Source organism: Hyperolius riggenbachi, chromosome 5, assembly GCF_040937935.1.
Source record: "Hyperolius riggenbachi isolate aHypRig1 chromosome 5, aHypRig1.pri, whole genome shotgun sequence".
Taxonomy (NCBI): Eukaryota; Metazoa; Chordata; class Amphibia; order Anura; family Hyperoliidae; genus Hyperolius; species Hyperolius riggenbachi.
This window is the reverse complement of record NC_090650.1, coordinates 229,070,655-229,096,713: the sequence shown is the minus strand read 5'-3', so window position 1 is coordinate 229,096,713 and position 26,059 is coordinate 229,070,655. Positions and strand designations below refer to the sequence as shown.

The 26,059-nt window shown below is 42.3% G+C and overlaps 1 protein-coding gene across 1 annotated transcript in view; it reads right to left on the bottom strand.

Annotated features, from left to right (window-relative positions):
* Positions 1 to 26,059, bottom strand: part of MYO10 (myosin X) — a 300,888-nt gene that overhangs the window by 248,879 nt on the left and 25,950 nt on the right. The gene's annotated exons all lie outside the window — the stretch shown is intronic.

Sequence of the window (26,059 nt, the reverse complement as noted above, 5' to 3'; positions counted from 1 at the left end):
ATAAGTAACATCAGCCATTTTTGGTTGCCCTTTTGTCATGGCGAGTTAAGGTACAATACTCGTATTTATTGTTCTGGAGAATGAATAGAATGCTAGCGCACATTTTTGTTGTTAATATTAAACACAATGTCAAACAATGGAGGAGCAACCACTTTATGTATAATGACGCAAGACATATTGTCAACATTGCCACATGATACTTCAGCATTGATGCAAAATATTTGTAGTCAGATGAACTAGTGATTTACTCTGCATTCCCCAGGTATTAACAAGCAAGGAAGGACATTCTGCAACTAGAGAGAGATAAAAAGAGCATGGCTCTACATTTAATCTCCATATTGAAGAAAACATTATTGTGCCTTCTACAGCTGGAGGAACAGCGACTACACAGCCCAGATCTGCAGATCATTTGTAGTTTCCCACCATCATCTATACACATACAGTATAATGTGCAACAAGGGGGTATTGTAGGTGTGCCTAAAGAAGTTACAATTCTTAAAGTGGACCTGCACTCTTGCACAGGACAGAAGGAAACAAGAGAGAAATCTACCCTGTATGTATTTAGAGAGTTTTGCCTGACTAATCACAAGTGTAATTTGATCTCTCAGCAGTGTCAGCTCAGGATTATCAGCAGCCTCAGCAGAGCAGCTAATTTGTAAACACAGGATGTTAACCCCATGGGCTTGATTCACAAAAGAGTGCTAACTGTTAGCACGGCCGTTTTCGTGCAAATTTCTGCATTGCGCGTGAGCGCGAATTTTCGCGCGAAACGTTTTTGTGCGCAAACGCAAATTTTCACTCGAAATTGATATCATTTTCGTGTGAAAATTCGCGTTTGCGCGCAAAACGTTATCGTTTCGCGCGAAAATTTGCGATCGCGGGCAACGCGAGAATCCGCGCGAAAACGGCCGTGCTAACAGTTAGCACTCTTTTGTGAATCAAGCCCTATGTCTGCTTACATAAAAGCAGGAAGTAGACACACTGTAGAGTTATTGCAAGATTTCTAACGGCTGTAATAAAAACATTTTTTCTTTAATGTTTATTATGCTGCTTATCTTTTAAAGCAGAGAGGATGTTCTGAGTTCAGGTCCTCTTTAATTAGCTCTACAGCTCTATACAGTTCCCATATGTCGACATATTGACTCTGCTTTATATGCCAAAACAATAAACCAAATCACAGAGAAGGCCCAATTGAAACAAACATGTTAAGGATATATATGATGGGCTTCTGCAGGCAGTATGTTTAGCTCATGCTAAACGCTTTTCTGCAACCACTGCAGAACGCTACATGCATTGTCTGAGGGAATTTGATTTGCCGTGACAATCGCTCAATTGTTGGCAAATGACATTAAAGGCAATGACGCGAATGCTCCCATTCACCTCGATGCAGGCATTGGTGGATCCTGGCAGCAAACGAAGTCCCCCGAACACTGGCAGTCTTGAATTGATACTTAGTATCAATTCATGTAAAACTTATATTTCAAATGGAGGTGGAACCTATGGATCTGAATTAAGCTACCAAATACTGTATGGTAGACAGTACAGTTGAGAAAAACACTGACTCTAACAGGTCTATTACAAATGAATGCCTTCTTGATTGGATGTTCACTCATCTTTCTGATTGGACATTGATCAAAAAAGGTAATTTTTATCAATGGGGCATGGAGAGTGGGCAGGAGTCAGAGGCAGCTGTGATAGGTGTCAGGCGTATGCATTGCTTTGAATAGCATCAAGCAGTACAAAGGTAGCAGTGGCAGCAACATAATATTAGATCTGATTCCTGATCTGATACTTATGGCCTCTGGTCTCTCACCTCTATACCGTACTGGTTGGGTGAATGAGTAGTGAGACTGCAGATAGTTCAGCACGCTAGTGGAGAATATCCTGATCAGTTCAGAGAGATCTCGTTGTTCATATACAGATACAACAATCTTCATAACATAAATCTTCATAACATAAATGTCACAGAATCCATAGCAAAATAAAGCAGTAATGCAGACGTGTGCTTTAGCTTCTCTGGATCCTCGCAGCTTTCAACAACACAAAACATGAAAGCAAAGATCTGTAGCCAGGACCTTACAAGTGGCCCTGCCAGCTGCCACTTGGATTGGGCAGTTTACTCACCAGCAGACAGCTGAACTTCTACAAAACTTGGCATGCTTCTAGGAGGTCTACCAACTGCATCAATAATATTTATTTTAGGGAGACATTTTGAAAATATCCAATAGAGATGTAACTTTATATCACTTATTTCAGACTGGTGCAAGAGAGGCACAGACATGATCACTACACACAATGAAGTACTGTGGCTCTGCAAGCTACATGTGCCAGCATACAGAGAGCTGAATTAATGGATCACTCCACTCCACAGACAGCTTTCAAAGAATCTCTGAATCACAATGCAAATATACTGAATGATGCTCCCCCCCCCCCCCAGTAAAACTTTGATGAGACACCCCCTCACCCCCCAACATTCGCACCCCTTTCCCCATGGTGACCTTGGCAGCTAATGGGGCTATTAGCAAGGGGTCATATAACATCATGATCTCCTCACCCATAACGAGTGTGGCCACCAAACCACCTCATTTGGAGGATGGATTTGTGAATGGGGAGAGGAAGGTAAGTAGTTGAGGCCCCTTATGGCAGGCTCACATGGGTGTCTGGCAGGATGGCTTGCGGTGGCTCGTTTAGCCAATGCTAAACGCTTTTCTGCTACTGCCCAAAAAATGCTTGGCATCGGTTCACAATGGTTTCCATCTTTCTGTCATCGTGTTTTGAGAACCTAGGGAGAGATGAAACCACAAATACACAAATACGCAAATATATGTAGCATCCAAGATTAGAAGAGAGAATGGGATCTACAGCAACGTCTACATGAACGCACCAACTGCTGTCACTGTTCTTTAAACACTTCTTCCATTCGTTTGAATAGAATGGCCGGTAGATACCTTTCAAACAATGCTTTCAGCAGCCACCAAAAACATTGTGTTTACCACCCCTGTAAACCAGCCATTACAGCTCTGAGCCCCTCAGCGGTTGCAAGGGCTGCTTCCTTACTCCCTTGTAGTTTTGCATCTATACTGTTCCTACTACTAGTGGATATGACAAGACAGCAGATTCTAACAGTTCATCTACTGCCACAATAGAAACTTTGTCCACGGTGAAACACATACTAAACAAAGGTCAACACAAAGTAAGTCTAAAAGGTTTCTTGTCCTGCTTTTTCATCCTGATGCTTCCCTCAAATTCCTTCTCCAATATACCAGTAATTTATCTTGAGTTCACGGTGTTAAGACACAAAAAGTAAGCTGCAAAAATTTTGAACTGGTTTTACACTGATCATATTTGTGCATATAAATGAGATAGACAAACTCAGATGCAGTAGCGATGGATATGTGATAATAGGTTAATGATTTCCCATAGGAAAGCATATATACATAGTTACATAGTTATTTTGGTTGAAAAAAGACATACGTCCATCGAGTTCAACCAGTATAAAGTACAACACCAGCCTGCTCCCTCACATATCCCTGTTGATCCAGAGGAAGGCGAAAAAACCCTTACAAGGCATGGTCCAATTAGCCCCTAAAGGGAAAAATTCCTTCCCGACTCCAGATGGCAATCAGATAAAATCCCTGGATCAACACCATTAGGCATTACCTAGTAATTGTAGCCATGGATGTCTTTCAACGCAAGGAAAGCATCTAAGCCCCCTTTAAATGCAGGTATAGAGTTTGCCATAACGACTTCCTGTGGGGTCTATTCTGCATGTGCATTGGTTTTCTGCCTGTTCTGGGAAGCGATTCGGCCACAGACCTAGTATGAACAGGCACACAATCAGGAGTGGCAGGCACTCAATCAAGAGAGGCCACTTGACTTCAAAAGACTTCAAACAAGGTAGGAAGAACAATTAAAGCTCCACTGCGTTTCTAGCATTACAGTATAAAACATGCAGCTGAGAGTTGTGGCAAGCAATAATGAGTATGGAAAGAGTTTGCACATATTACCGCCCACCTTGTCCATAGTCAGTTTATATGGAAGAGATGGGGAGCGCTTGTCAGTCAAAATGCCCAACAGCCTGCTATAAGCTTGTAGCTCACAGGACTCACATTTCGAACAGACTTATATCTGTATGGATGGATGGATTGTATCTGTATGGACAGGCAAGCACAGCAGTAATAAAACAGACTTCTAAATTAGAAATGCAGTGCTGAAAGTAACATATTTTACACTAAACAAAAGAATTTAACCATATCAATCCATACAAATTATTTCAATTTGTGGTTTTAATGGAACTTTAAAATGTTTCATCAATTGTCAAGGCTTAATTTTCCTATAAAAATATCAAATATCCCCTAAGATCAATCAAAGTTAATAGCATACACTCAGTATTACTTGTCTTTAGGGCCAACAATGCTTAGGAGAACTCATGGAGACGCATGTGATAGTTTGATCAACTGATAGATTTGGTTCTGATTTGCTGGTCATGAACATGTGTTAAACCAGGAAGTCAACACAGCAAATCTGAACCTTACAAATCTATCAGCTGATCAAACTGATCTCATGCTTCTTCATGAGTTCTCATAAACATAGCATACTTGTCTTGAGGTGTTAGAAGAGGAGGTAGAGCAAGGTTAATTCATGACAAGGTGTAAAAATGTGCAGCTATTTTAGCACCTGGATGCTAAAGTTTTCACCTATGTGGTGGTCTCCAGCATTCAAACAACTTGCCCAGTTATTTGCACTTCAGTGCTTCTTGTAAGAATGATTACATAAGCTCACTGAAAGTCACAGGTAGTCAAATTTACATTGTCAGCCACTTCAATGCACTTAATTCCTGAGAGAGGGAGGGAAAGAGAGGGATGGAGTTTTACCCTCCCCCGGATTTTTCAGTGAATAGGAGATTCTGCCATTACATACACAAGTTACATACATATTTGATGCAGCTGTCAAAAACCTGCCTGGTTCTTGCTTTTTTTACATGATTGCTGACTCAGTAAAGGCACCAGCCTTTAAAGCGTTTCTATCATAAATCGGGCATAGTGGGGTTTTCTATCTTAGTCTCTTCACAATAACCTTGGCATTCTGAGATGCTTGTAATATAAACAAAATGTTCTAGCTTGTGACATTAAAATAATAATAAAAAAAAGATTCACTGTCTACAATTAAAGCCTTCCATATACTGGAAAGTCCCAGAGTAATACAGTATTTAAAGAAGTACCCTAACTTCACAATTTACACTGAAATTTGGCATAGCACACTCAAACATTTACTGAAGAAAAACACGTACATATGGCAGATTTTCCTGCATAAACAACAAGGATTCTGACACAGCTATTCTACAGAAACTCTCTTTGGAACAAATCTGTGACATGATCAAGAGTTCTGTGCACACAGTATGGAGCAGCCAGCAGAGGGGGCGTTCCCCAAGTCAGAGCCATTACCTGGTCTCACACACCTGCTACCTCTCCTGCTGAGAGATATTAACTCTCTGTGGCCAGTACAGTATCTAATACCTGGTGTTATGCTGGATACACTCGTTGAGATTTCCAGTTCGATTCCCGGGATCGAACGGATCGAATCGATTATTTCCAACATGCTCGATTCGGATTTCAATCGTTTCTGCCGTCGATTTGGCATACTTAATATGCAAATCGACGGCAGAAACGATCGAAATTCGAATCGAGCATGTTGGAAATAATCGATTCGATCCGTTCGATCCCGGGAATCGAACAGGAAATCTCAACGTGTGTATCCAGCATTACACCATGCAATTGCCCCTCAGATAGATGGGTTGAATTGACTATTTTCAACAGGTCCAATCTGATTTCTTGCTTCAAAGCAAAATCATTCAGAAAAAGGATCGGAAATCAGATTGGACCTGTCAGAAATAATCGATTCTACCCATCTATCTGACAGGAAATTGCATGGTGTGTGCCATGCATAAAGCTCTCCAGAGTTCCCATTATGCAGAAAAGATTTAACCCTTCCAACAGCCTCTTCGGTATTTATAAAACCCATAGTCCCAGCCTGCAATAAAAAAAAATTATCACCGCTCTTAATTTTTTATCAGGTCACAACCTAGCTAGTTATTGACGTTTCCACAGATCCTAGTAGAGTAGCAACTGCAGAGCAGAGCAGAGCAGAGCAGAGGGTAATACTCTCACAATAATGCTACCTCACAGTCTTTCCCAGCAGTGTGCACTGTTGTCAATCTTCACAATGGCCCAATGGTCATGTGACTGTTGCACTGTATGGACCATCAGGTCAGTGTGATTGAGAAAAGTAATAATGTATCTGGGAAAAGACTGCAAGGGAGAATGGACCTGTGAGCCTAGCTGTATAGCCACCTATGACATGTTCCTCCATAAGCACTATTCTGAAGGGATGGGAGCTGTAGAGTAGAAAAAAAAGCCTTAACAGAGGTACTATAGTAACACGGGGTGCACTATAATAACGGGGGCACAAGAAGGGAGCATTTAAATAAGGAGTATGGAAGAGCACAATCATAACAGATGCACTATGGGTCGAACTACAACAATGGGTGCATAATGGAGGAACACTATAACAATGGAGGTATATAATAATACAGGTAGTCCTCGATTAACGAACGAGATATGGACTGTAGGTTCGCTCTTAACCTGAATCTGTTCTTAAGTCGGAACAATGTGCTATCTCTGTCCCCTGTACCTCCTCTGTGCCCCCCTGTGCCTCCAGTGTCCCCCTCTGTGTCACCTCTGCCCTCTGTGCCTGCTTATACAAGTTTAAAAGCCATTTTTTCTTCGAATTTTTTAAAATCGATTTTCTCAAAAACTACAAGTACAATTTGAATTTTTTTTCTTGTTCCCATGGAAACACTGAATCCAAGCTGTTAGTATCAGCGGGTCGTTAGTAAGTCGGGCGTTCATAAGTCGGGGACTACCTGTAATATAATAACAGGTTCTGGGCCACTATGGGGGAGCAGTAGGGGTGCACAATAATAATATGCAATGTGGTACAGAGCTATGCAGAGCCTTCATCACACTCAGCTGCTGCTGCTGCCCAAGGCTCCCAAGCACAGTCAATCTAGCAAAAAAAACACAATTTCCAATCTATTTATGATCAATAGTTTGATCGAAATATTGATGGAAAATGCTACAGTTTGCACAGATTCTCAATAGATATGTGGTTTTAACTGAATACAATGACTAACCTCAGGGCTTTGGAGTCGGAGCAATTTTGGGTACCTGGGGTCGGAGTCGGAGGTTTCAATAAACTGAGGAGCTGGATGAGTTTTGAACCAAATCCATAGCCTTTTGTAAAAATATGACTGAGGAGTCAGAGAGGAGGAGTCAGAGGTTTCATAAACTGAGGAGTCGGAGTCTGATGATTTTTGTACTGACTTCACAGCCCTGGCTAATCTATTAGTGTATAGCCACCATTACTGGCTTTTGCAAATGACAGTGCTTTGATTAGCCATATTAATCCTTTAACCCATGCTTGGTAAACGGATATTTGCTGGTTCATTCATTAACCTATTCATTCATGTATTTCATTGCTTATTCAAGAAGATGTCTGTATCAGACAGAAGTCAGTCTCATGAAATAAGCCAGCTTAGGACATTCAACATCTCCTTTATCTCAGAAGTACAGAGGTAATGTTTAACACGTATAGTTAATATTTAATGAATAGAAGTAGTGTATAACACATTAGACATGAAGCCTGCCATCTGCCTGTTTTAGCCTGACTAAACAGAGGACAGTGCTCATATTCTTGCTATATTCCCATTGCTGGCAGAGACAAACTGAAATCCACTGGATTCAGATACTGCCTTGTGACTCACTTTCCCAATCGCACATACAGTATGACTTTCACACAGTCTAGTAGAATTACCGCTTACTATGACTTTCCCCTGTAGGGATCAGGCCCCGATCTCTAAAGGTCACCATACATCTAGCAATTTGATGGCCGATCAACTATCGGATCCAATCATTATTATTTAACTGGATGAAAATCGGTGCCGCAATAAGCATGCTCGATTCATGATTTGACTGATTTTGGGCCAAAATCGGGCAAATGTAATGATTGGACAAGCTAGAAAATCTCAGGCTGACGTGGTCAATTGGGTGCGCGGCAGTAACGGCGTGCAATATTGTGAGCGTCGAATGAGACGGAAACCCAGCCAATGTCCCTCCCAAATGTCATATGTCCCCCCTGGTGCCTGTGCATTAAGACAAGACACAGAACATTTATATTGCGCTTTTCTCCTGGCGGACTCAAAGCACCAGAGCTGCAGCCACTAGGACGCGCTCTATAGGCAGTAGCAGTGTTAGGGAGCCTTGCCTAAGGTCTCCTCACTAAACCGGTGCCAGCTTCCTGAACAGGAAGAGCTGAGATTGGAACCCAGGTCTTCTGTGTCAGAGGCAGAACCCTTTAACCAGTACACTATCCAGCAACTATAAAGTGTTAAAATATTTTACCTGTCATGCTGCGCACTAGCTTCTGCCTCTGTGTCCGCCGTACTTCCGCATTCAGGTCCCACGTGACTATGGGCATATGGGGTGGGTGGGTAACATCACACACGCACCCCCTACATTCCAGCAGGCTACCTGATGTTGTCTGTGTACAATACCATACTGCTACACCACTGAGTATAAGGATGTTACAGGAAGGGTGGAAAAAGTACAAACCGGGCCTTGGTCACGATCAAGGGTTATTCTATTTCTTGTAAAACAGAATTGTACAAGCTGACGCATCATTGCATTCCAGAGGTTCTGGAGGTTTGTTTAGCTTTCAGGGACAACAAAGAGATGATTGGCATAGCCAGCAGTGATGCTTTGTGGGACACCTCAGAGCTCACTCCAACCTAATCACAAATACCTTCTGCTTTAAGAAGGCAACATTCTGTTTTACAAGAAATAGAACTGACTCTTGATTGTGACTAAGGCCAGGTTTGTACTTTTTCCACCCCTGTGTAATGCTGGGCATACATGGATAGATTCTCCCTTAATTAATCAAGCCGCTGATGGCTCGATTGATAATAACCGACAGGTCCGATGACCCGCCGGATAGATTCCCCGCTCGGGAATCGATCCGCACAGGTGAGCGGTGACGCGCCGGCATCGAGTCGCTGGCTCGATCCGGGCGCATAAACTAACCGTGTATGCCCAGCATAACATCCCTGTGCTCAGTGGTGTAGTGATAGGGTATTGTACTCAGACAACATCAGGTAGCCTGCTGTGAACATAATGGTTCAGCATAGTGAGTTTTCTCACCTGGGTTCAGGGAAAAGTGACCAAAATTGAACAGCACCACTGCACAGTAGAATGCCATAGGTGAGGAAATACAGGCTAGGAGGATGCAGCTGAGGTTTATATTACTCTGTAATCTGATTCCCAACAATGATAACTGCAGACTGCTGGCACACAGGCTGTTGCTCTCCAGCAGCCTGGAGACAGGTGTGACTGAGAGCTGACAAGCTTGCCAGTGAGGAGTGAGGTGATGGCTGATAACAGGCTCTATTTCCATTGTACCATTTGGATTTGAATGAAAATATTAGCATATGTGCATGTGAATACAACTGCTAACCCAGCTGTGCATTGCTAAAAACAAATAACAGATAGGGCTGCACAAACATAGCCTATGGCTAGGTCCACACTTGTCCGTTGCAGATCAGATCCGTTTAAAACGGATGTTTTTGTAAACAATTTTTTTTCTTTTCTCTCAGTTTTGAGAGAAAATGGCCTTTTTACAGCTACATTTCCAGTCCGTGGAAACAAATCCCCAGCTCTGGCCATCGGTGTATGTGGGGGGGGGGGGGGCATGCTGGAGGGGGTAGCAACCACCCTCACCTGGGTCCCCCTTACCCACTCCCCCACCAGCTAGTTTCATTAATTAAAATCATCAAAATCAATGTAGCAATGTATAAAAGGCAAGCAGCGAGCAAGGAAATTACTTCCTTGTGTTCCACCGCTCGCCATCATTTCCTGCAATGCCGCCCTCTGTACATCATTGAGCAGCATTGCAGGAAGTGACGGTGAGCGGTGGAACGCAAGAAAGTAGGTTACCTGCTTGCCTTTTATACATTACTACATTGCTTTTAATTATTGTAATTAATTAAACTAGCTGTAGGGTGAGCGGGGACAGGGGGGACCCAGGCGAAAGGGGGCGACCCCCCTCACCCCCCTTCCTGCCTGCTACCCCCTCCAGCATGGCGGCCCCCCTTCCCTGGGACACAGAAAATTGATCCGTTTCTGTGTCAAAAGATGCCTGTGTAGAGGGGGATCTGTTCTGGCACTGATTTTCACTACCCCTCCGTGTATCCGACTCCATGTGCGGTCCGTGAAAATCCTGCAACTCTGGACTATCCGTTCGGGTTTTCAAAACATATCCCCCTGAATGCAGATGGATTCGGGTTTTTTTTAAGTGAAGACGGCTGCTATTTTTCGCATTGGTATCCATGGCTCCAGTTTTGATCCGGGCTAAAAACTGGAGCCACAGATACGTTTTTAGAACAAGTGTGAACCTAGTCTACTGCAGAAGACCTAATACCGGTAATAAGATGTATATTCTATATAGACAGACAATTTGGCTGACATTATTATATTGTTCTCCACTGACTCTAGATAGTAATCTTGTAAAAGAAAAGCAGAGCGACATGGTGCCCAGCAGCACGCAGCACAAAGGAAAACAACACAGCGATCAGCTGAGAAAATTCAAACTATGCAATCACTGTTTTTACTTGATCGCTTGAAAAAAGTGCTGCTACTTATTGAAGGTTTGAACAATATTCACCTGAAGTCTGTGCAACTGTGTTAAAGGGTGCTTACAACACAGCGTTTCTCCCCAGGACAGTAAAGGTGCTACACATGCACAAAGATTGTCATCCGTAGCGATCAGGACTTGTTTCCTAAAGTCCCCAATGGTACAATTGCTATGAACGATACTTTAGTTTGATCAATGTAGTAAATTGGAAACCAAGGAATAAAAATGCATCGTATTTATCCAATAACGGTACAATTTTATTTTAGGTCAGGTTTGGGCGACCATAGGATTGTTTCTATGAGTAACTGCTGACTCTTTATATTTACGATTTCAGCACATTGATCTGATCGTAATAAAGAATCATTCATAAAAATTGTACTGTTAATGAGCACCTTAAGACAACAGTTTGTGGCCAAGAACTGTACTGAGATGTTGCTAGGCTACAGCCTAACTATGCATTCTGTTACTATGGAGGTGATAGTGTTATAGAAGGATGATGGCTCAGTGCACAACCAGCCTCTGACAGGCCAGGTAAGGAAGGGAATAATGCACTTAGCCAAGATGATCCACCACTCCAGATATTTCTGTGACACGTCCTAGTGGCAGTACACAGACTGGATTCTAAGTAGAGAGCGCCCCAACACTCTAGGGTGCATATTGGCTGCTCCACAGTGGCCCTCCACATTCTCTCTCATTCTTGCATTGGGTGCATGTGCATATGTGATAACATCATTATGCACGGCACAAGGTAAGGCTAGGGGGCACTTTTGCCCCATTTCCTGTGACAATCCAGAGGGTGGACAACGGACACCACTGCACTGCACTTCAGGTTGGTCATATTTGTGGCATTATCACTTAAAGGATACCCGAACTGAAATGTGACATAATGAGATAGACATGTGTATGTACAGTGTCTAGCACACAAATAACTATGCTGTGTTCCTTTTTTTCTTTCTCTGCCTGAAAAAGTTAAATATAAGGTATGGAAGTGGCTGACTCAGTCCTGACTCAGACAGGAAGTGACTACAGTGTGACCCTCACTGATAAGAAATTCCAACTATAAAACACTTTCCTAGCAGAAAATGGCTTCTGAGAGCAAGAAAAAGGTAAAAAATGGGAATTTCTTATCAGTGAGGGTCACAATGTAGTCACTTCCTGTCTGAGTCAGGACTGAGTCAGCCAGTTACATACCTGATATTTATTGCTTTCAGGCAGAAAAAGAAAAAAAGGAACACAGCATAGTTATTTGTGTGCTAGGCACTGTACATACACATGTCTATCTGATTATGTCACATTTCAGTTCGGGTATCCTTTAAGGACCAAGGAGAGGTGCAACTTTTTATTCCTATATTTCGTTTTGTTAGCCTATGAACATCCTGGTTACCTGCCAAAAAAAGGAAGCCACCCTGATGAGGACTGGCACGCTTTATGAACAGAACAAAAATAAAATCCAAGTACTAGTATTTCATTCTGTCCTCTGGGGAGGGGAGCAGCAGAAGGAGCCCCACTGCAGGGAGCAGCAGGAACTACAGTAGCCAGCAGCTGAGGATTTGTGGATCCCTGAATAGGGAGGGACAAGCCAACATGGGGGGGGGGGGAGGGTTCACCTGTATCTACCCACACTAGATTATCACCTGAGAACATTGGAGATATACCTATCTCTAATGATTAATTAAACAATACTGCTCTATGCAATACATTTCACAAAGTGCCGTTTGTTTCTTTTTTGCCCACAACTAAAATCCTAGCTGTTCCTCACAACACAGGGATGGTCACAGGCGTCTGGTAAGGTGTGTGTGAGTAAAACGCAAGCCTGAGTCATGCCTACTACAGAGTAACCTGTGTGGTCTTACAAAACACAAGGAGGTGTAAAGTTCAACTGGTAACTTGAGAAGAGTTTACTAAACACAATGACTGACTCTATGTCCTGCTTTCTGGTCTCTGCAGTACATAACCTGGGTATCAGTCATTTAAATGCAACATATAATTATTTTTGTTTTCATATCATTGGTGGAACAAAAATAGCATTCGTCACTGCCGGTTGGGTGTGGATACACTATTTTTCCATTTCATGATGCATTAAAACACTTTTCGACTTGTTACCCCAGGATGGCTGGCCAGAAGTCTCTGGAGTGAATGATCATGTCTGTAACAACTAGTTTACAGCAAGACTGACACGGGAAGAAGTTTTGGTTGCCGGGTGCTGTGTCTGTAAATGGTTAATCTTTGCCATCTTTTATTTATTTTTTTTCACTATTAAGTAGTTGGGTGAATTTACAGGAAATACTGTAATGCTGGGAATACAAGGATCGATTTTGGCGCTCGATTCTGCTCTCGATCGTTTTGCCTGCTCGATTCTCTTATCTTCCGCTTGTTTTTCTTATCTTTTTTCAATTAACGTCAATAGTGAATCGAGCAGCAAACGGTGATCAGACATGTCGGACATTATCTATCTAACCGTCTAAATGGCTCAGAATCGAGCCGTATATTCCCAGCATAGGACCACTCGGCCAACTAAAAACAATATAGAAACAAACACAAATTAGTAATTTACTGACATAGGATATGACAGGTAAAGTTTCTCTTTCAGTATCAGTTTTGCTAGGGCCTGTGAAACATGCAGGACCTGTACAAACTCTTGCTTGATACCTTAAGGGGCCCATACACTTATACTATATCCCGCCGATATACAGCAGATTCGATCACTGTGATCAAATCTGCTATGAAATTGTTGCGCAAACGCTGACTGAGTGATCGATTTCTGTCGGAAATCGATCGTTCCCGTCGATCTGTCCGCGCTGAAGATTTCTCTCGATCGCCGGCGGGTCGGGAGTGCATCAATAGCGGAGTTCAAATGTCCGGCGACCAACGCTAGCGGCAATACATTACCTGATCCGGCCGGCGCATATCCCCGCTGTTCCTTCTCCGCTGGGCTCCGGCAGGCTTCACTTTTTCCTGTGCCAACAGGAAGTTTAAACAGTAGAGCGCCCTCTACTGTTTAAACTTCCCCGGACAGGAAGTAAAGTGAAGTTGGAGCCCAGAGCGGAGAAGAAGACAGGGGAGACCGGGGGACTCGCGCCGGCTGGATCAAGTAATGTATGCAGGGGGGGCGGCTGCAGCAGCAGCTCGATTGTGAATCTGTTTCATAGTGTAATCGATTCAAAATCTGTTTGCAGTGTAGGCAGCCAATAGATCCCTCTTTGATCAGATTCGATCACAGAGGGATCTATGTGCTGGTCAATCTGGTGGCAATCGACCAGTGTATGGAAGCCTTAAGGGCCAGTTTCCACTATCGCTATCACCTGCCTGCGTTTCCTGCATGCAGATTCGCACAGCCAATACAAGTGGATGGGCCTGTTTCCACTTGTCAGTTTTCCTGAGCGTTTTTCTGTGCAGGATTTTTCTGCACGGCAGAGCCCTCAGAATTCGCCTGCGTGTGGAATGCATGCGAATCGCCGCTAATGTATTTAATAGGGAAATCGCCTGCGGCTTTGGTATGCAAATTTTAATGCAAATTCGCATGGAAATCAATGGAAATGCACACCGGCACTGCCATGGTTAAATTTGCATACAGCGTCATGCATGCGAATTTTCATGCGAATTCCCATGAAAATTCGCATACACCCGCATGCGAAATTCGCATCCGCATGCGAATTCAAAGTAAGATAGTACAAGCCTTTATTTGTTAGAATTTTGATGATTATGTTTTACAGCTTATGAAAACTCCAAAATCAAAATCTCAGACTGTTAGATTATTGTGAAAATGTTCCATATTCTAGGCTCAAAGTGTCGGACTATAATCAGCTAATTAATCCAAAACACCTGCAAAGGGTTCCTATTTCATATATTCGTTTCCACCTTTTAAGCTGAATTACTGAAATGGACTTTTGCACGATATTCTAATTTTCGAGTTTCACCTGTGATGATTTGCTCAGCTGCCTGTGCAGGCAGGCAGCCTTTTGACCATTGTGTAGGTTTGCATGCTGCAGAGGAATTTGCATACGTTGTCATGCAAATTGCCTGGCCACATTCATTGGAGGCGTGTACTATAAGTACTATGTCTTTCCCACAATGCTTGGCTGGTCATAAGGATTTTGTCCTATGTAACACTCCTGGTGGGGTGTCAGCCTTACTCTCTGTTTGAAGATCAGCTTAGAGTAATTCCTGGAAACTGTGCTAGGCAGATTTCCCTAGTGCAGTTAGGATTGTTTATCTGTTTTGTTTGTCTGTTGCGATTGTCCTGTCCCAGCGGTGGTCGATAGGAAGTCGTTCTGATCTCTGTTCTTGGAGCATAGCTGGTGCAGCGGTTGCTACCAGCTATCTCTTCTGTTCTGCCTCTCTGGATCGCGCTAGCCACTTTTCGCTAGCGCTGTGGATCCTTCTGTTCTGTCTCCTGGGATCACGCTAGCCACTTTTCGCTAGTGCTGTGGATCCTTCTGTTCTGCTACTCTGTACCTGGATCGCGCTAGCCACTTTTCGCTAGTGCTGTGGATCCTATCTCTCGCTTGTCCCTGTTTTCGTGTGTCTGTCTTGTCTGCTACGAGCACTTGCTGGAGGCTCGGTGAGGTAACCGTTAAGCAAGCGTTCGCGTCCTCTGTTTCATGTTTGTCTGTCGATGGTTAGTTAGGCATGCTTGTCTCTATTGTGCTTATCACGTGGAGACCGCGCATAACCGCGTGCACTGTTGCGAATGAGTGCGGTGTTCGCGGTTAGCTAGCGTTTGTTATTTTCTGCATCTCTTCTCATTGTATTATTTGCTGTGCCTTTGCTACCCTCGTATTCTATTCTGATCTGCCTTGTGTCACGTCTGGCGATCGCACCTCTCGTGATTGCGTTCCTATTTCATATCTGCTGTTGTGTGTGCGCGGTCGCGGGGTGGCGACTGGATTGGCGCACACACATACAACCTGTCCCTTTGCTCATTCTCATTCGCAATCGCCTCTCTTGCGATTGCGTTCTGCGCTTCGTACAATTCCTGTCTGGCATTTGTGGAGGTACAGAGGATTGGTTCCTCTGCACTCCCCAGTGCCATCTGCCGACAGGAATTTCCCTAATTGCTGGGTGCCTGCAATTTCACGCATGTGGAGGATTTCCGCTGTGTCAGCGCACGCGTTGTGCGCTGATCACGGAGAAAGTTCCACAATCGTTACATCACCTATATTATACGGACTATCATTATCCCTCAGTATGGAAAATATACAATATAATTTCAGCTGACTGTAGTCAAGGAAGCCAATCGTAAAGCCGAGATTATCTTATACGTTGTTGATGGGGAGGGATACTGATAGTCCAATTAATAGGGAAATAAATACAACAGTATATCCACCATAGCTTTTTATAATCCATTGCTATATATTTCATTATTTATAAAGGACACTAAGTTCCAGGGTTACCTTTGTGTCCTCGCACACTCTGTTTAAAGCCCCACCTACACCATAGCAATTTGATTCGATTTATCGATTCGATTCAAACCAACATGTCCAATTGGGATTCGATTTGCCATTGTTTTGCAATGACAAATCGAATCAAATCGAATCTTGATCGGACATGTCAGATTGAATCGAATTGAATCCATGAATCAAATCGAATCGCACAAAAATTGTATGGTGTAGATGGGGCTTAAGAGATAATACATAACTTGCAGATTTCACAAGCCGGCAGCCTACTAACACTTGAAAGCCAAATTCCAGCCAAAACTGAACAGAGTGAGGAAGAGTTAAAACCACTGCCAAGGTCATAGTTTTGCCTGGACCTTGCATTTCCTGTCTCATGAGAACAGGAAGTGAATATGACTTGGAGAAATGTGTGGTCCTGGTAGCTAGAGACTGGTAGAATCTGACCAGGTAGAACTAAAAGATTTCAGGCTGTAACTGTAATCATTATAGTGGTAAAAAGACACCTAAAAGGATGTGACAGATGTGCAGAAGTATAGCTACACAATAAACTATAGGGCAGAGGAGGTGACAGAGGTCATGTGAAAGACAGCACTTGTTTTTGGAGCTGATCAGTATGATAATCCTCAAGATTCCAACACATTCTGCTTTCCCTCAGTAGGAAGGCCCCAGGTAAAACTGCCAGTCCCTAATTACAGCTCATTATTTATTTACTGTCTCTCTTTACTTCTTTGGGATGACTATTTGCATAGAGAACTGGCCTAGCAAGTAGTGCAGATTCTCTAGCAGTCCTGATCCTTTGGTGATGCTAATTTAACAGCTGCTAGTGATTTCCTCTTGATATAATGTTACTCAGACCCTACATCACATGGGAATGCCTTATTTATTCTATACATCAGGCAGAGGCATTTCTTCCATAAAGACATCAGACAGAGAGATGGCTTATCTTAATCATGCTGGAGAATGCTCTTTGAGGTCTGTATACACTACTATTCTACTGACATTATCTTATGTCAAAATATAAAACAATGTTACATTGTAAACCTACTGTACATCTGAAACCTGCAGTACATGTGACCCGCACTGTGGTGTCTTTTCAAAGGAAAGGCCTCTATAAATGACAGGTATTGTCTATTCAGTGTTCCTGTTAAAGTGTATTACTTGTGTGTTTACAAACAACCATATCACTGTATTATTTGCACTGTTTATACAAGTTATTAAGAGTACATTATTTACTGTTTCTTTCTTTTGAGAAATTCAATAAAAAAAAAATTATTGAAAACAAAGGAAAGGCCTCTGTGTAAAATAGTTCATAAGTGCATTGTTCCACTAAGAAACACAGTTGTAGTCGCAATTGCTCTACGATGAGTCTTTAAAATATTAAAAAATAACAAAACTAATAAAAAAAGAGAAAGAACTGAAACTGTTAAAACTACACCAATACACACTGTTAAAGCGGTATCGTCACCATAAAAATCAAATTTCAACAGCAACTGGTCTGAGTGTATTAAGTGATAAAGATGCTATTCCTGCATTCAAAACTTTCAAAACGTTTTCTGCTGTTATGATTTGGAGTTATCATATACCTTAGGAGCACTGGCTCTTTAGTAGTCGGTGCCAAAGAATTGCATGCTGGGGGTTCTTTTTATCTATAATATATTCCTCCTATTCCCTTTATTTCCCTGTCTGCTGCTTATCTGAAACCTGATCCCCTAATCACTTGTGTTTACAAGCAAGGCTGAGTTGACTCAGCGATTGGAGGAGACAAGAAAAAAAGTAAAGGGCAGAAATGACATCACGAGCTAGCCTTTACAGTGGGCAAAAGACATGGCCACCACCAGGAACAGAATTCTCGTCATTTACTATATAACATTCACTGAAATCAAAACGTGGACGGTACAATACATGTGTTATGTAAGTAGATCAAGTATTTATCTACTTATATATGTGTTTTTTTCCCTGGAATAATATGGCTGATCCTACTGCTTTAATGCATGAACACAGAAGGTAATCAATCATTTGTGTTCAGTAAATGTACCTACACCAGTCGCTTCATAATAAATACTGCTATCAATTGCAGAAAAAAAGATTAATCCAAATAACTGATATAACTAGAGGGATACTATTTTAGCACATTCTAGTGTGTTAGGGGTGTGAGTGCAGTCACAGATTTGCTTTACCTCTAAAAAAAAATTGTATTTGGTGTATTCTACAATTATGCCCTTAGAATTATCAAAAGAAATATCCAGCAAATCTAAATGCATATTTGCATGACTGAGAATACATCAACAATAAACATAAAGCTGACAGTTAGGCCCGGTTCACATTAGCATTTGCCAATGGAACCGGCCGTACGGTTCCGTAGACCGTTCCGCTGATGCTGCAGGACCCAATTTTCCGGACCGTTTCCCTCAGCAGAACGGAAACAGAAGGTTTTGCAGCATATAGGAACCAATGAAAACGGATGTTTTACAGCACACTGGCTGTAAAACGGACCGTTTTCACCAGATCCAGCTGGCCTGATACGTATGTCCGGTTCCGTAAAAAAACGCTAATGTGAACCGGGCCTTAGCTGAGAAAGATTCTATATTTTCCATTCAGTTAAGGCAGTTAACATTTTGAATGAATTCAAAAGTATACACAGTTCAGGTTCCTCCCATAAACATGGAGCAGAGCCAATCACATACTGAGAACTACATTACAAGCTGAAACCTGGGGACGAAGGTTATCATAGATAACATGAGATCAGCAGCGATGACATAAATGAAAGCTTAGTCATAAGGAGAAAGTACCTTTACCTGAGCAAACTGAACCTAACAGACACGTGCTCCTGTACATAGGGAATATACCACTGCTATGCTGATGACACCCAACTATAGCTTTCCTTCAAGCCTGGTGTGACAGACCCAACTCCAACGATAAACGCCTGCTTAGGTGAACTACAGCAATGGATGAGTGACAACTGGCTGCAACTAAATGCAGACAAAACTGAAGTCCTTCTGATCGGAGGGCAGCGCATGACAACAAAACAATGTAACTTGCAGTCTTCACCACTGGTAATAGGAGTCACGGATCTACACAGCTCTGATCATGTGCATAGCCTGGAAGTTATAATTGATGGGGATTTAAATTTCAGAACTCACATCTCTGCTGTGGTGAAATCATCCTATTTTCACCTGAAGAACATCACAAAAATCAAGCACCTCACCTCCCCAGAAGAACTACCAACCTTAGTTCATGCCTTCATTACATCCTGACTGGACTACTGCAATGCTCTCTACACTGGCCTTCCAAAAAAGGACTTGTACCGCCTAGAGCTGATACAGAATACTTCTTCCAGACTGTTAACCAACCAACCCCGTTACTGCCACATAACACCAGTCCTGCACTCCCTTCACTGGTTACCTATAAAATGGAGGGTCCTATTCAAGATCGGCCTACTGACATTTAAATCCCTCAATAATCTGGGCCCTGGATACATGAAAGAAATATTACAGCTGAGTAGCAATCCCTGCAATCTCAGATCCACAGGTTCTAATAATCTAGTCATACCCAGAGTCCACTTGGAAACTTTTGGTCCCAGAGCCTTCTGTCATGCTGCTCCTACATTTTGGAACTCCTTACCTCAGCAGATCAGGACAGCTCCATCCCTGGACGTGTTTAAATCCAGACTTAAACCCCACCTGTTCAGTTTGACATTTGCAAAAATATAACTTTTGTTGTGTGAATACTTCATCCTACTACCAACTACTGAATCTGAGAGAGCCTAAGCACTTTAGGTCCTATGGGAGAAAAGCGCTATAGAAATGTTATTGTATTGTATTGTAAGATCACACCTGCTAGACCCTGCTTAGACTGCTAAAGACTACAGTGCTTTTCAGACCGGCCATACATGTGTGAGAATGACACTGTGTCTCAGTCATGTGGCACCTGTATTCTAGTGTATAAGGCCTCGTTCACATCTGCTGCGCTGAAAAACGTGTTAAAGCGCATGGTAAAAAACGCATGCGCTTGTGCGCTCTTTAGTCCGCGTTTCTATGCGTTGCGCTGCGCTTCTTTAAAGCACGTTTTGCTTACTGTAGCAGCAGCAGTTGTCAATAAAACTTTGTTTTTGTATGTAAATTTATTTTTTTCTCCAATTAAGGGTAAAAAACGCATGCGCTTCTATGCGCTTGTACGTGCTTCTATGCGCTAAAAAAGCGGACCCATTCACTTGCATTGCTGTGCGATTTACAGCTCAGCGCACAGAAATGCATGCAACACTACGTTTCTGTAACGCTGCTCAGCGCAGCGCATAGATGTGAACCAGCTACATTTAGTTACATGGAAAAATGAATACCTTGCTGATCGCACAGGGCAGTGCGCTGTGGAAAGCGCACAGAAACGGCCCTGATGTGAACGAGGCCTAAGAGAAAAAAACATGTCAAGAATTAATCCTAGTAGCAACAATAGATACAGATTACCCAGCAAGCTCACGAGTAGCAACAATGTTTCAAGTACACATTAACTGGATTGATGTGGCTCTGTAAAATGTATTAGATACATGCTCACTATGCATCACTATGCACCACTATGCACCAGCGGTTCTGGCTGTGCAGCCTTGATTTCAGATCAGAAAGTTCACACATAGGGCGTTTTCGCCTAAACCCTAAAATGTTTGTGTAATGAATCCTTATTGGATAGTTCAAATCAGCGCATTTTATCTGCTTTCCGCTCAGCAAAGCGTTCCCTGCACTATTTTTCGGGCAATTTTGCGATAATGATAGGTATAGGAAAAGCACAAAACGCTCACAAAATTGCTTTGTGTGGCGATTGCATTCGCGCTTTCATGAATAAATACATTGTATTTATTCATTTCCAGGTGAAAGAGTTGAATTCCTGACTGACGTCAGCGTAGCGCGCAGGTAAGCGCCGGGAGGGGGGGGGGAATCACTCACAACATAGCAAAACGATGACCTCAGCGATTGCAATTTTAGATATGAACAAAGTCATTCACTGTTGCTCACCTGAATTAATGCAAATACCTTCTGTTTTAAGAAGGCAAAATTACATTTAATTTGACTAGGACAAAACTTTATAAAATAATACAGATGGCTGAATAAACATGTTTAGCTTACCATTACTGAATGTTTACAGTAATGCATTACTCATTCATATATCCCTCCTGCAGAGTAGGGCATAGGGTGTTGTGGCATACAGTCCAGAGGGGTATGGAGCATATAGGGGACAGTATAGGGGTTTGAAGTATACAGTTCATAGGGGTCAGGAGGGTATAGTGGACACTATGGGGGGAATACAGTCCATAGGATGTCTTGTTCCTCTCAGTTGGTGGCAGGCAGTGACATATCGGGCAGCTATTTGCATCATTGTTTCCTCTTCCCCCAGTAGGATGTAGAGTTTCCGCTCCTCATCTGTAGAGGTAAAATCCGTGATGTGAACAGAGAGTCTGCATACTGCTGTCTGCACAGTTCTTGTGCCCTAGACAGATGCTGTAATGACTGATAGACGAGTGACAGTTATTGTGCATTTCTACATTCCTTAAAGTGGGTTGGAACTCTCACTAGAAAACTCTTGTACCTTCTGCTAGGTACAAAAATAATAGTTTAAAACAGTTTCCACCGTGAATAGCATGCAGTTCGATCCATTCTTGAGGGATACCGTTGCTATGGCAATGCACCACTACCAGGGACAAGGCAGGAAGGAATGTGAGGATGCCAGGCAGAAAGCTTCTGCTTGCATGGCAAATTTCTTTGAGCAGGATAAACCAGTTATTAATACAGAATTATATTTTTTTTGGGTGGAAACTACTGTATTTTAAACGTATTCTAGAAGTTCCTTACAGCTGTTAAGATTTGTATTTCTTCAATCATTTTACAATTGACATTTTACCGTAGGAATTATAATAGCTGTAGTTCACATGGGCCGAGTTATAAGAAATGTTTCTCAGTGGCTGTGTTCTGTTCATACATGTGGAATTAGTCAAACACCACTCAGCATCACATTTCTAGTCTGTATTCTTGCCACACTTAGGATTTTGTACCTTTAAATCCATGCATGATATGACCAGGCAGTCTTGCTGCTCTCTGCCTCCTGATGACACAAATAGTAATGAGTGGTTTGTAGGAGAGTACAAATCATTTTAGCCTCAGGTAGTTAAATGGCTTGCCTTCCACTGTAGTTTTCCTTCTAGTCATCATGTGTGAAAGGTGTGGTGAGACAGCTGCTTGCACAATCAGATGTAAATATGCTCTGTACATCTCATCACAATGCAAGCAGCTTAAAAAAGGATAAGAGAAATAATTCTGGATGAAATGTCCTCATTTAATAACCGTTTTTTTTAAACAGTTTTAGTGAGTGATTTACAGTTTGCGATTCAGACTGTATATGAAGGAGACAAATTGTCTCAAACACAGCTATTTGTATTTATATTACCAGTAAATAAGGACATGACAAACCCCAGCGATGTGTCATTATCTGGTTGCTCCACGCTATTTTCCATGGAAAGCATTTTTCACCAACTGTTCATCCTTGTAGACTGATTATTTTTTAATAATTTTATACTCATCCCTGAACTGATTTTTTTCATGTTTTTAATATTTTTATCTGCCGTGCTGTGACATCACCCAGGGCTGTGGAGTCGGAGTTGAGGAGTCGGAGCAATTTTGGGTACCTGGATTCGGAGTTGGAGTCGGTGGTTTCATAAACTGAGGAGTAAGAGTCGGGAGTTGGAGTCGGATGATTTTTATAACAAATCCACAACCCTGGTAAGTATTACACTAAGGAGTCAGAGTTGAGGAGTCGGAGACATTTTGAGTACCTGGAGTGGGAGGTTTCATAAACTGAGGAGTTGGAGTCGGATGATTTTTGTACCAACTCCACAGCCCTGACACCACCCTCACCCTCCAGAGCCCCCAGTGGTCCCCGTACTGCTGAGCCATTATTTAACTGAGCAGAGCGTTGATTATGGGCAGGGAGGAAGTGGCAGTTCCCCTCCTCTCAGCCCATCCTTAGGAACGCCCCTTTCACTCCCTGCTTATTGTTCCAGAGACTGCACATAGTGCACAGGAGAGTTGCAATGTGTGTGCTATAAGGGTTAGATGTAAATACTTGTGCAGTATAGTTCCTTATGGTCTGACCACAGGGGGTGTTGGAGGGTGAGGATGGTGCTGTGACACATCATGTCACAGCACCGCAGATAAAACATAATTAATAACAAGTAAAAAAAACTTTAAAATCCTGGTCCACACATACCTGCAGTTATTTTACTATTTACAGTGCATACTGTAAAGACTCATAAACTCACTACACTGATCGCGATGGAGGAGGCCATTCGGGGCTCTGTAGTATGTATAGTGGTGACCCCCACAGACACCACTTACTGAAGGTGTGTTCTCACCTAAAGTAATGGTAAGGTAACGATGTGCAGGATTAGGAGTCTGATTGGCAGTCATGAGTAAAGCTGAGGCATTCAAACCTTGTACACAAAATAGATGATAAAATGTCCTCTGATTCCCCCCTGCCCAATGCGAGAGATCAGGACTGCCAGATCATTACGTCCTAGTGACGCCCGGGTCCATTGTTCTCTCTTCGTACCCCTCCTACTCTGTGCCACTCCAATGCCCCCCTCCCCCTACTGGACACTGGAAGTGGGAAGAGCCCCTTGACCATAACACTCTTTGTATAATAATCACATCATACAGACAACCAAACCCAGCTCTCTCCAAGGACAGCCGCTGTGTGAAAGAGGTATAAACAGAGGAAGAAGAATGGTATGCTCATAATAGCACTATACAAAGCACCCATAGAGGTGATGATTGCCACTACAACACCAAAAAAGAAAGCTAATGCAGCAGCTAGAAAAGGGCCCCTCAGATCCAAGGGATCTGGTGCAGTCACAATCTCTGCATCCCCATCACTATGCCACTGATTTTGTGTGTCAGTTTACTTATGATCAAGGTATAGACTGGCCGCTGGGTAGCCTGTTCTATTAACAGGAGAGGAGGAAGGAAGGAAGGAAGAGCTGGAAGTAACCCTCTACAGGAACTACAGACAAAACCAGTTGGGTGATCCAATACCACGGATCACTAAAGGGGAGGCCAAATGGCACAGGACAACCCTTTACTCACATTAGATTACCCTCAACATGGCCAAAAACAATCATCCTGGATGATAAAAACCCAGCCTGTGTACAAAGTTTAATACCTTCAGAAAACACTACAGTCACATTAAATGTAGACATTGCAAAACCCCTGAAACGGCAAGGAGCGCCAACATGGATCTTGTTCCTAGGAAGTTGTCAGGATTATGTTTTACGAATATGGCTTTTGCAGTAGGAATAACAATACTTTTGCAGTCCATGTGGTTTATTTCTACCAATAAAATCACACGGGTCTGCAAAGTGGAAAGTGTGTTCTGAAAAACAGAAGGTTGGAAATACTGAGGGCTGAGAAATGTAATATTACTGAGTTGGCCTACAATAAAGGAGAAACAGTCTCAGCCTGTCTGGCAACAGTGACTGTTAGCAGTTAAAAATATAACTCTTCATCATTAGGAAGTCTGGGTGGGCAGAGGGCAAAGATGAATGGGAATTTAATTAGCCACATGGTCCTGTGTTACAGGAGCGGGTGTGTCACAACAACAAAAAAGGCATAAAATGAAACCTTTATTCCAAGAAGGAGCACATGCAACGACTTAAACAATCTAAAACAGGACAAAGGTCAAACACAGAAAGCAAGAATGCATATAAAAGGATAAGGTTTTAACTATGTTCAACATTCTACCTTTTAAAATAATTTTATTTAGATATTGTTCATAAAACTATGGGTAACATGCCTATTGCAATTACTTAACTTGCTCCTGTACCTCTCTGTGCCCATCTCACTTTTCTCCTGTGTTTTCTCCTAGGAGATATTTTCAAATCTTACCAATAAAATATCTTTAAAGCCACCAACTTGCAAGAAAACACTCAAAATATTTTTGCTGATACCTTTTTTTCACCTACATTTTAGTACTTTTTAAATTTCTAAGTGCTGAAAAGTTATTTTTAGAAAAAAATGAAAATTATCTTCTGGGAGAAAACTCAGGAGAAAAAGTTACCGTAATTGGGTGCCTGAGTCTCAAAAATGTTAAAAAACAAAACTGATGAATCTGTGCACCGGAGATTCAGCCAACTAGTTTGATCGGCTATTATATCACTTGTGTCGTTACATGGAAACACAGCCACCCCTTGATGAGAATACTGTAGTGAGTGTACCAGTCTTAAAGGACAACTGAAGTGAGAGGGATATGGAGGCTGCCATGTTTTTTTTCATTTTAAGCAATACCAGTTGCCTGGCTGTCCTGCTGATCCTCTGCCTCTAATTCTTTTAGCCACAGAACCTAAACAAATATACGGTATGCAGATCCGGTGTTTCTGGCATTATTGACAAAATTAGCGGCATGCTTGTTTCTGGTGTTATTCAGATGCTACTGCAGCCAAATAGACCAGCAGGGCTGCCAGGAGACTGGTATTGTTTAAAGTGGATCCAAGATAAACTTTTCTTCATTGCATAATTGTGTTCCTTTCAAGGACAACACTCACCCTGGAAATGCCTTGTTTGAGCTCCTTCCATCAGGTAAACATTTTAGATCAATCCGCACACACACAAACAGACTGAAAGACAGCTTTTTCCCATCCGCCATAAATTTGATGAACTCTGAATCCTCTCTGAAATAATTAACACTGTGTACAAATTGTTTGAACATCTGTAATACCTGGCATACTTGTATAATTTATTCTCTTCCTTGTTACTGTTACTATGTTCCCTATATGCACCGTGGGGTTGTCATGAAAAGTAATTTCGTTGTGTTACACAATGACAATAAAGTGAATTGAATTGAATTCATATAGTTTATAGGGCATTCCTCAAGCCAAATACTTTTTT